The sequence below is a fragment of the Mercenaria mercenaria genome, chromosome 1 (assembly GCF_021730395.1).
Source record: "Mercenaria mercenaria strain notata chromosome 1, MADL_Memer_1, whole genome shotgun sequence".
Classification (NCBI taxonomy): Eukaryota; Metazoa; Mollusca; class Bivalvia; order Venerida; family Veneridae; genus Mercenaria; species Mercenaria mercenaria.
The window spans coordinates 77,551,391-77,562,710 of NC_069361.1; the positions used below are offsets into that span (position 1 = coordinate 77,551,391).

Here is an 11,320-nt window from a genome sequence, read left to right on the forward strand (position 1 = left end):
TGTGATCATTAAAAACTTGTGATATTATTATTTTTGTTGCAATTTAGATGTTTCAAACATTAAAATTTAACAACAAATTTTTTATTTTTCTATCGTTTTAATACTAAGTTATTATGTTATATATTTGTATGCTAATTTCTGATGCTACATAAAACTAACTAAAATCAAGGAGAATGTCAAATACATTAAGTACGAGGGCATTCAATATATAGTGACACAAAACAAAATCTTTCTAAAAGTATATTTCAAATCACACAGAAACTTTTGAAGCTTACATATTTATCTTATTGCGATTAAAACGCTAAATGATTATGAGTCCATGTTGTATGACGTTTTTTAATAATGTTGACATCAAATGACATCATCAAAGTGTCAGGCCGGCGTTTACATTGCAGGACAGCGCAGCTACATAAAAATTGAAGTTTCATCGTAAAAAGAGTCACGCCAGAAATAACTGAAGCTCTAAAGAAACATGCTGGACAAATGCTCAGTAACCAGACATTGAGGGATTTTAATATGTTAAGGCTGATTAATTATTATGCGTTTTTAAACTAAATCTATTTCCTATGTGTCACTAAATATTGTACACAGATCAAACACTTTTTTTTCTACGTTCAAGTGTTTCTATTTGAGACAAAGTCCGCGCCAATCTCATTATGACTTGGGCAATGAAATCCCACCTTTTATTCATTCTTTGAATAAAATCATTAATCGAAAACAATTCAACGAAATAAGTTCTGGCAAACTTCCAGATGATCATATTTAATTAATTTTTCATTATGAAGTTAAAAATCGGATAAAACTGAAAAAATATCATAGGGTAGATTTTTCCTGCCTTGCCAAATAGAGTAAGAGAGGATTTTGTCCATTTATTATGTATACCTATGTGTATGACTATTCAATGGTTGACATGTATCCCGCAGCAAATTCTGATGACGTTTTAAACCCCACTACTAGGTTTCCTGTAATCTATGTTAGAAACTTTCATAAATAGTGATTCCGGACTTCTCTAAGACTCGGGGGAATTATACATTGCAGATCAAAATGCAAGTTTTAAGCAAATAGATAAGAATAGCACCACAATGCAGAGCAATATATTATATACAACGGAAAGCATGACCTTTGAAACCTAAAATTGACCTTGAACCTTGGTATGGTGAACGTTTGTTTCAAGTTTTCTTCGAAATCCATCAAGGAGGGCTCATATAGTTACAGAGCTGGCACGAAATTGCTAACAATGGACAAAGGCGATAAAATCTCTTTCCAAAAAAAAAATGCAAGTAGAAAATCTTGACGAATCAAACATTGGATTAACAATGTCCCATCTAGAGGAAAAATAGCAATTAATGAGCCAAAATGGCATAAAGTGATCAGTGACATTATGAAATTGATATTCATGAACTGTTGAGAAAGTTTGCATACATTTTATATAATTAAAACAAATGGATATTTTAATGTTCAAGAAAAGTTTTCACCGTTTCATGAAATACGTTTGCCAAGATACATAGTTTCATGCATGCACTACAATTTTTTCTACACAAAATTAACCTTTCATGATCACACTTTATGACAAATCAACAGCAATTAGTGACATATCACAGATGAACATAAACTTACTGAAAGTTCATGAACTCATAACTTTATGGTAGACTGGCGATCATAAAAGCTTCCAACATTGATATTCTTTGTTTGTTTAGGGTTTTTAAAGCAGTTAGGAAACAACTGTAATGATTGAGAATTTTTTTTTAACAAGAAACTGACAAGAGGTCTTGGCAAGTAAGACCTAAAAAAGATTCTTGTATTCCAGTACATGCTTGAAAAACAATTAGGGTAGTAGTCCAGTAATTTTTTTCTCTTTTTTTTTTCTTTTTTTTATTAAGTGGGACCCTTTTTTTTAAATAATAATTTTGTGTCAAAAAAATGAATGCAAATAAGGGGTTATGCCTTAACAGCATCAGTAAGTTAATTTCTAACATCACTGACCATTGTTAAAAAGCATAAAAAGTGCAGTTTTGGCACTTTTTGGTTAAAAAGTGAAAAAGAAAATTCTCCAAGCCAAAAAACAATTAGGTTGGCCAAAAATTAGATAAAGTCATACCAGAACCAACACTTTTTTGTTAGTCCTAAGTGCATTTTCTGATAATACGTAACGTAAAAAGTCAATCAGAAAGGAATGTATTTAAAACATGAAACTAGTAGAACTGAACGTTAGCAAATGAGGCGGAGTGCAGGTGACAGAACCATAAGCAGCTTTGAATCCCGTCTTAGAATCAAATAACTCCCTTTTTGTACCTTTTCTAGACGACAATTCAAAACGTGGAAGAGATATAATGACAAACTTATAATAAGATTGACCAACGCTTGTAATCTTGAATACTTCTCAAATTAACTCACTCTTGTAACCATCAATTCTGTCTGAAAATAAAAATTAAAATTTACTGTGCAGACTGACCTTTGCAGTTATTAAGGTAGTAATGTGTTATCAATAGATGACAGGAAGACCAGAACTACAGATTCCTTATATACAGATTTCAAATTAACCCTTGTTTTTATTACAAAACACAAAATATGGGAAAAAAAAAAGATATGGCTGTCCTCTGATCATACTGCTCCAGCTTGTCTTTAATTTATATTTTAGTGAATACTGTGAAATCATTACCTTTTCATTGTGAAACTTTGTGACGGGGTTATGCACGCCAATAATTATTGGTCCAATAATTACATAACCCAGATCCCGAACGAAAAAACTAGGATTAACTATCGATAAAGTAGGTGTATTTCGATTACGTAAAACCTGGATTTTCAAATAATAACCTTTCTTATCGAGTAACCAGGCGTAAACCATAGTTTATGCCTTGAGAACCCTGGTTTACTTCGATAAACTAGGTTTCTCGATAGAACTGTGAATTTTTCTGTCGTTAACCAAAGTTCACGAGCGTGATCCTGTTGTTTACGGCGAAATGTTTACAGGCATAAAACCTGGATTCAAGGCATAAACCATAGATTTTACAAACATGAAACTAAGTTAACAACCCTGAACTTGGTTTATCGACAGGAACATGGTTAACGACCATAAACCAAAGATTCATGCTTTGTGAAAATAGAAAACGACCAAAAATCATAAGTGTGGATTGAGAAACCTAGTTTATCGGAACATAAACCTCTAAGGTTCACGTTCGTAACCCAAGTTCACGTTGAAAACATAGTTCACACTCGAAACATAGGTTCTGTCTGTAACTATGGTTCAAGCAAGGCAATTATCAATAATTACGTTCTGGGTCGAAAAACTAGGGTTTTCGAATACTCACCTGAATTTTCGAGCATAAACATAGATTACAGCGTGAACCATAGTAGTTTACGAATGTGGAACCTATGTTTATGACCGAAAATCATAGTTTTGGTTGAGAAACCTATTTTTCGAACGTAATCCTATGTCCCAACAGTACGCCTGTATACACTAGTACCGTGGTTAACATAGTTGATGTCTGTAAACATAGGTTCACTCTCAGGGGGATCAGAATTTTTCCAGGGGGTGTGCAGGGTCCACATAGGGGGAAGGTGGGTACGGGAAAATTTTTGTTTCTTGGTCAATGAGACGAATTTCGAGCGTTTTAGAGTAAAAAAACAACAAACTCTGATCCAACAAAATGGTAATCACACTGAAAATTAAAATTTCAGTATTTATTTTAAAATGTTTCCCATGATATGGAAATGCTCATAGTGGGGGGTACGGATGAACAAGGATGAAAAATTCATACCCATTTTAAATCACCATTAGATACAGGGGTGTTTTTACATTCGAAAAATCTGGTTATCGATCTTTAATCCTAGTTTTTCCACGAAATGACCTCTAGGTTTCACATAATTAGGACAGGTGCGTGCCCTAGGGGTTGTTGAAGCATAACATAAAAATGTTTCCACATATTAGTAAGGCCTAAAAAAAAAGTCTTTGTTTCCTAACATGCTCAAAAAATTAGGGTAGGTACGGTCAGAATTTTTTGGTGAGGGGGGGGGGGGGGGGGATTTTTTTTTATTACTTTTTGGAAATTATTTCGATGTCAAAAAATGAATAAAAATAAAGGGGATATATCCCTTTAAAGTAAGTAAGTATGTAAAGACTTATAGTCCCCCCCTACGGTTCAAAACCATTTCGGGGACTATAGGAATTGCGCTTTTTCCCGTCCATCCGCAATTTCGTGTCCGTCCCATAAACTTTTGTCATACATTAGGATTTTAATATTTACTTGTGCACAAATTTTTCACCATGATAGACGACAGGTAATGCGCAAAACCCTGACCCCTAGCTTAAAGGACAAGGTTACAATTGAGGTCAAAGGTCAAAAGGGCCTTTTTCCTGTCTGGTCCATAACACTCTCATCATGAAGGATTTTGATATCACTTAAATGGCACAAAATGTTTCCTCATAAAAAACGATGGGTTTTTTTTTCTGTCCGTCCATAACTCCTGTCATCCATCAAGGGATTACAATATACTTGGCATAAATGTTCCCCATTGATGAACCCGACATGTCATGCATAACACCCAGAACCCCTAGCTTAAAGGTCCAAGGTCACACTTTGAGATCAAGGTCAATAGGATTTTTTCCTGTCCAGTCGATAACTTTGTCATGCAAAGCAGGATTTGAATATCATTGGCACAAATATTTCCCCTGGAAGATACAACAAGTCGTGCACAAAACCCTGCCCTAGGTCTAAGGTCTAGGTCATTCTTAATTTCAAGTGAAATAAAGAATGACTTTGTCACCGGAGCATTCCTTTTTTATGCATTGAGGGATTATGAGTAACTTGGCACAAATGTTCATCCACTATGAGACGGATTACCGTGCGCAAGATCAGGTCCCAGGTCTAAGGTCCAAGGTCCATACATAGAGTCAAAGGTCAAAATCGACGCATGGACGCTGTTGTCGGACAATTTCTTCTCATACATGGAGGTTTTGATATAACTTGGCACAAATGTTCACCACCAATGATACGGATTATCGTGCGCAAGAACCATGTCCCTAGTCTAAGGTTCAAGTCAAACATAGAGTTACAAAGGTCAAATTCAAGAAAGACTTTGTCCGGAGCATTTCTTCTTCATCATGGAAGGATTTTGATGTAACTTGGCACAAATGTTCACCACTATGAGGCACTACCCATATTTTTAGAATTATGTCCCTTTGTTGTATACTATAAATAGATTATAATTGTAACTTTTTAATTACTAGCCTAGGGAAAAAATCGAGACCCACTTTTTTCGTATCGGGTACAAACAGCATGTTACAAATCCAATTTTAGTGTATTTTTTAACCTATATTTTTTTATTTTTTTTTTTTTTTTTTTTTTTAAAGGATTAATTTCCCCTTTTATAATATAATAACTTATATGAACCTTTTTATACTTGGCCAAAAAAAAATCATAATGAAAACAACTGTAGTTTTTTATACCAAATTTTAATCCAAGTGTTTTGTTATACCATATTGTACAATATTGTTTTTAATCATTAACAGATATCAGTTTCATGTTTACGCATAGAGAAAATAGGTGCCTTCCATAGGTGAACTTTGTATTGCATGGCAATTACTTCATCACATTTTTTCTTATGGATTACCATTGGCATAATTAATTTAATCTATATAACTGGAGCTGAGAGAGCCACTGAAGGGGAGTGCCCTGGTCTTTTAAAAACAGGTTACCCAGGGGAGATCTTTTCGGGAGGTTGTCCCAGTGAGTGTTTTCGGGAAAATCCTTTCACAGGTCGTCCATGGGGGTCTTTTGAGAACGCTTGTTCCTGGGCAAGGTGTTTCCCAAAATAACCTTCCAATTAGGGTGTGTGTGTGGGGTGGGGGGGGGGGGGGGGTCTCATTTGAACAGCTTGTAACAGGGGTGTTTTTTACAGTAAAAAATGCCTTCAATATGTTTTGGGGGGGAATAGGGGCTTGTCAGAGACACCCTGTGTCCAAGGGGGTCTCTGAGACACTTGTCCAGGGGGTGCTTTTCAGAAAAATGCCTTCCATAGTTTGTCCAGGGGTCTTTCAAGGGGGGTATTTTTCAGAGAAAATCGTTCCATAGGTGTCCAGGGGTGTCTGTCCAGGGGTCTCTGGAGACAGCTGTCCAGGGGTGTTTTTCAAGAGAAAATGCCATCCTACTGCATTAGAACTTGTTCCAGGGGTGTCTGTCCAGGGGGTGTATTGAGATGGCTTGTCCCGGGGGTGTTTTAGATACGTCTTGTCCAGGGGGTGTTTTTTAAGAAAAATTGCCTTCCATATTGTCCGTAAGGGGGGGGGGCTCTGAAGACAACTTGTCCAGGGTGTTTTTTCAGGAAAAATCCTTCCGTAGGTGGTCCAGGGGGTCTTTCGTGACAGCTTTGTCCCAGGGTTATTTTTTCAGAGTAAATGCCTCCCATAGGTTGTCCAGGGGGGTGTCTGTCCAGGGGTCTCTGAGACAGCTTGTCCCAGGGGGGTGTTTTTCAGAAAAAATGCCTTCCATAGTTTGTCCAGGGGTCTTTTGAGACAGCTTGTCTAGGGGGTATTTTCAGAAAAAATGCCTTCCATAGGTGTCTGTCTAGGGGCTGTTTTGAGACGTCTTGTCCCAGGGGTGTTTTTCACAGAAAAATGCCTTCCATAGGTTTCCCATGGTGTCCTGCCAGGGGGGTGTGTTGAGACGGCTTGTCCAGGGGGTGTTTTTCCCAGAAAAATGCCTTCCATAGGTTTTCAAGCAGGGGGTCTGTCACAGGGGGTGTATTGAGAGGCTGTCCAGGGGGTTTTTTTCAGAAAATACCTTCCAAGGTTCCAGGGGGTGTCGTCCAGGGGTCTTTTGAAATGGCTTGTCCAGGGGTGTTTTTCGAAAATGCTTCCATAGGTTGTCCAGGTGGGTAACACTGTGTAAATAATTTCTTTGTCACAGCGGGGTGTTTTTCCCTACTATGCTTGTCCCCCCAATAGGGGGTTTTAGGTGTGTTCCAAGGGTATTTGGGGGTTGAAATGCCTTCCATAGGGGGGTGCGAATAATGTTCTGGAATAGCCCAATGTTAAGCAAAGTAGGATTTTTTCATAATTACTTAAAGCTACATAATGTCATGTCTCAAACTTTACATAAATATTAAGACATATATTTACAATATATTGAAAGTGGATATACCATGGCAAAATATAAAATATGTATTTAGGAGCATTTAATGGTTTCTGCTGATAAACTTTCTCGAAGTCGGGAGTTTTTTAGGTATATTTTTGGGAATAACTCGACCAATATTTACTCAATAAGGGTCAAACTTTCAGCAAAGCTCTGTCATAATGTATTCTTTAACGTACGGTAAAAGAACATGGTAACTAAAACTATTTATTTAGATATTTACAAAAAGCAAAATATTTCTGAGCCAAAACCCAGGTTTACCACAAAATGATAAATTCTATGGGCATAAAGTTCAGACTTTTGACCAGAAGGTACAAAAAACAAAACAAAAACAAAAACAGAATAAAACAAGAGCTGTCTCCGTAGGATGACACATGCCCCCGATGGCACTTTGAATGAATAGTTATGGCCGATGTTAAAGTTTAGGACCTTTGACCTACGGAGCTGGGTCTTGCGTGCGACACATCGTCTTACTGTGCCACACATTCATGCATAGTTATTTTAAAATCCATGCATGAATGACAAAGATATGGACCGGACATGCCCATCAATGCACTATCATGAAAAATGATCTTTAACGTCTAAGTGTGACCTTGACCTTTGAGCTACGGACCTGGGTCTTGCGTGTGACACGTTGTCTTATTGTGGTACACATTCATGCCAAGTTATTTGAAAATCCATCCATTGATGACAAAGATATGGACCGGACACGCCCATCAATGCACTATCCTTTAACGTCTAAGTGTGACCTTGACCTTTGAGCTAAGGACCTGGGTCTTGCGCACTGCACGTCGCCTTACTGTGGTACACATTCATGCCAAGTTATTTGAAAATCCATCCATCGATGACAAAGATATGGACCGGACACGCCCATCAATGCACTATCCTTTAACGTCTAAGTGTGACCTTGACCTTTGAGCTACGGACCTGGGTCTTGCGCACTGCACGTCGTCTTACTGTGGTACATATTCATGCCAAGTTATTCAAAAATCCATCCATCGATGACAAAGATATGGACCGGACACGCCCATCAATGCACTATCCTTTAACGTCTAAGTGTGACCTTGACCTTTGAGCTACGGACCTGGGTCTTGCGCACTGCACGTCGTCTTACTGTGGTACACATTCATGCCAAGTTATTTGAAAATCCATCCATCGATGACAAAGATATGGACCGGACACGAAAATTGCGGACAGACCGACAGACGGTTCAAAAACTATATGCCTCCCTTCGGGGGCATAAAAATCTTAAATAATGAAAAAGCGTCAGCAATTTAAATACATGGCGTAAATTGACTTTTGGCAAACAGATTTATGTTAGTGCGGCAAAATAGCTCACAGAGGTAGGATATCCACAATTATCGTTTGACACATTTACCTGTCAGTTTATACAGGACATTGAATTCGCTTTAAGAAATTAAAGAAGAAACTTTTTTATTGATTAATTCAAAGAACCGAGGCGGTACGATCAAACAGTGATGTGTTATATGGCGCGAAAACATGACGTAATTCCATGACAATCTCGGGCAACTGTAACGCTTTGATCTCCACTTCAGTTGCCATGATACCTACACACTTCTTTTAGCTCTTTGAAGGGGGTGTTAATTGATGATGAAAACAATGACAAGGACTACGTTATCAACAGAATAATTACCGATAATCGTTTACGCTTTTTATTACGCTTTCAACATTGGTGGATTATGATTATTGTGTCCATATTTTTGGACACTTTACAAAATAATCATTTTTCGGGAAATAAGTTCTGAGAAGTGAAAATAACTAGTCCTAACATTTTTGGGAAATACGTAAGGGCTAGACTGTGATTATTTTTACTATCGATGCAGTTATTATGGAGAGCAACTAGGTGGTGGTGATTACTAAAATACCCTGAAAGAAAAATGTCTGCTGTGAAAACGAAATTTTAGAAGAACAAATACGATTGATTACAAAGGAAACGTACTGTACATGAGATTATTATTTGTCTACTATGTGTTATATTTGAAATTTGCTTGTACATAATACTGCTTTCGTAACAGTGACAGTATTACGGCAATTGACAGGCGAGTGGTGGGAAATTTGATTATCTGTGAAAATATATTATGAACTGACTTAATTGTTGATTTCAAAATGTCTTTAATCAGAGATCGTTCTGAAATGCATTTGTTCGAAGTGAGAAAATCTCAGTTTCCGAATTTCAAGAATTTGACACGAACGTAAATGTTTTGAAACATGACAAGCTAGATAGTTTTAATATTTTAATTTTGTAATGCAAGAACAAAGAGGTATAAAAATCTTATACTTCTTTTGCCAGGACAATGGCATAATAAATGGCTGATGTCGGGGAAACCCAATCTTGTTTCTGTTCTTAGTAACATGACCAATACGTGAAAGTAGCTTGAAGCTAAAAAATCATCACTTTTGCTTGCATACTGCCATAACCGTTGTAAAAACCTTCTAAAACTCATAAAAAGTTATTATCTATTGAATTAAGCATCAAACACTTGTTGAAAATAAGCTGTAATTCAGTAGTGTGTTTAGATGCCAAATATTTTCGCGACTATATCGTTTTGTACTTTTAAGCGCAGATGTAGTAAATACATTTTTGATATATATATAAAGAAAAAGTATAGACATGAAAGATACTCAAAGACTTGGTCAACTTTGTCTTATGTGCAAATTATGTCTGTGCCCATATTGTGTGTGCATGAATAGGGCTAGGGGTTTATTACAAGCATACATTTAACAGAGCATCTTTCGAGATTATCTACAAGCAATAGGTATTAATAAATAGACTTTAATTTTTATTATTACTGAGACAACAAACATTAAAAAAAACTAAAATATAATAAAATTATTTACCTACCTACCTACCCACTGTAAAAATACTGGGTCGGTAAAGGTCAAACAAACCTAATTTTAATTTAGGCCTGAGCGTTTGGCTCAGGTAAAAAAATTAAACAATTTTAAATTAAAAAAGACTTTTACAAGAATTTCTATCTTTAGCTCTAGCGACCCCTAAAAGAGGCCAAGTGCCCCCATTTGAACAAACTTGGAAGAGGACCATATAATTATGCTACATACCAAGTATGATGAAGATCCATCAAGCAGTTGTTTAATAGGTACATTTTGTATTTCTATTTTTAGCTCTTGCGGCCCCTAAAAGGGGCCAAGTGCCCCCATTTAAACAAACTTGGGAGAGGTCCATATAATGATGCCACAGACCAAGTTTAATGAAGATCCATCAAGCGGTGCATGGTAAGAAGTCGTTTAAAGGTATTTCTATTTTTTGCTCTAGCAGCCCCTCTTTTCATCCCCGCCCTCCAACCACCAAAAAAATACTTACAAAATATCTGCAGAGAATGCTGTATAAACAGACACCAGACAAAGCCATAGAAGAGTGTTCTATGCATCTTTCCATGAGTAAAGTGGAATTTATATGGAAACTGCCATAGTTTGTGTCCTAAATGGTATGGGTAGGGATATGGCTTCAACTGACCTGAAACAGAAACAAAAATGAGAATAAAACTATAAATGTGTCTATGTGTCTGCTACATTATGTTAGGACACAGAAGTGCAAGTCCTGACTGTGAAGGATGGCACTTTGACAATAGAACACAGGGCTCCGGAAATTTGCCAGTTTGTCGGTTTTGGACCGATTTTTAACTTTTCAGACCGATTAGTGGAGTGAAAAAATTAAAAAAATCGGTCCCGTAAAAATGAAAAAAAGTATAAATTTCGGTCTGAAATCTCAATACACGATGACCTGCCAAGCAGGAAACTGTTGGTCGCACCCTCAGATAATCTAGAAACGTGTCAAACGGTCTGACTGTCACCTTGATAATCGGTTCGTAATTAGCACGTGACGCTATCAGTGCTCACGCGGCACATCCTTTAATGTTTGCAGACAGCCGACTGCAATGTATTAAACATTTTTGACTGGTTTCCAAATGTTTCTGACTGGATCCAAATGGTTTCGACGGGGATCCACTTCTTTTATTTAGAATCCGACGGATGTTTTTTCTCTCAAAAGGCTATGTTTGATCATGGGTAAAAAACAAATGGTCACTGCATTATATGGGACGATATAAATAATTTTTATAATTACTTGATTTGTAACAAGAGGACCATGATGGTCCTGAATCGCTCACCTCTTCCCACATGACCCAGTTTTGAGTATGACGTCGTTTTTT

The 11,320-nt window shown here is 36.9% G+C and overlaps 1 long non-coding RNA gene across 1 annotated transcript in view; it reads right to left on the reverse strand.

The window, feature by feature from the left end:
* LOC128559572 (uncharacterized) overlaps positions 1-10,648 on the reverse strand; it is a 35,825-nt gene extending 25,177 nt beyond the window's left edge. Inside the window, exon 1 of the long non-coding RNA XR_008372475.1 lies at positions 10,474-10,648. This is a non-coding gene — a long non-coding RNA (uncharacterized LOC128559572). The remainder of the gene's footprint in view (positions 1-10,473) is intronic.
* Between the last annotated feature and the right edge of the window lie 672 nt (positions 10,649-11,320).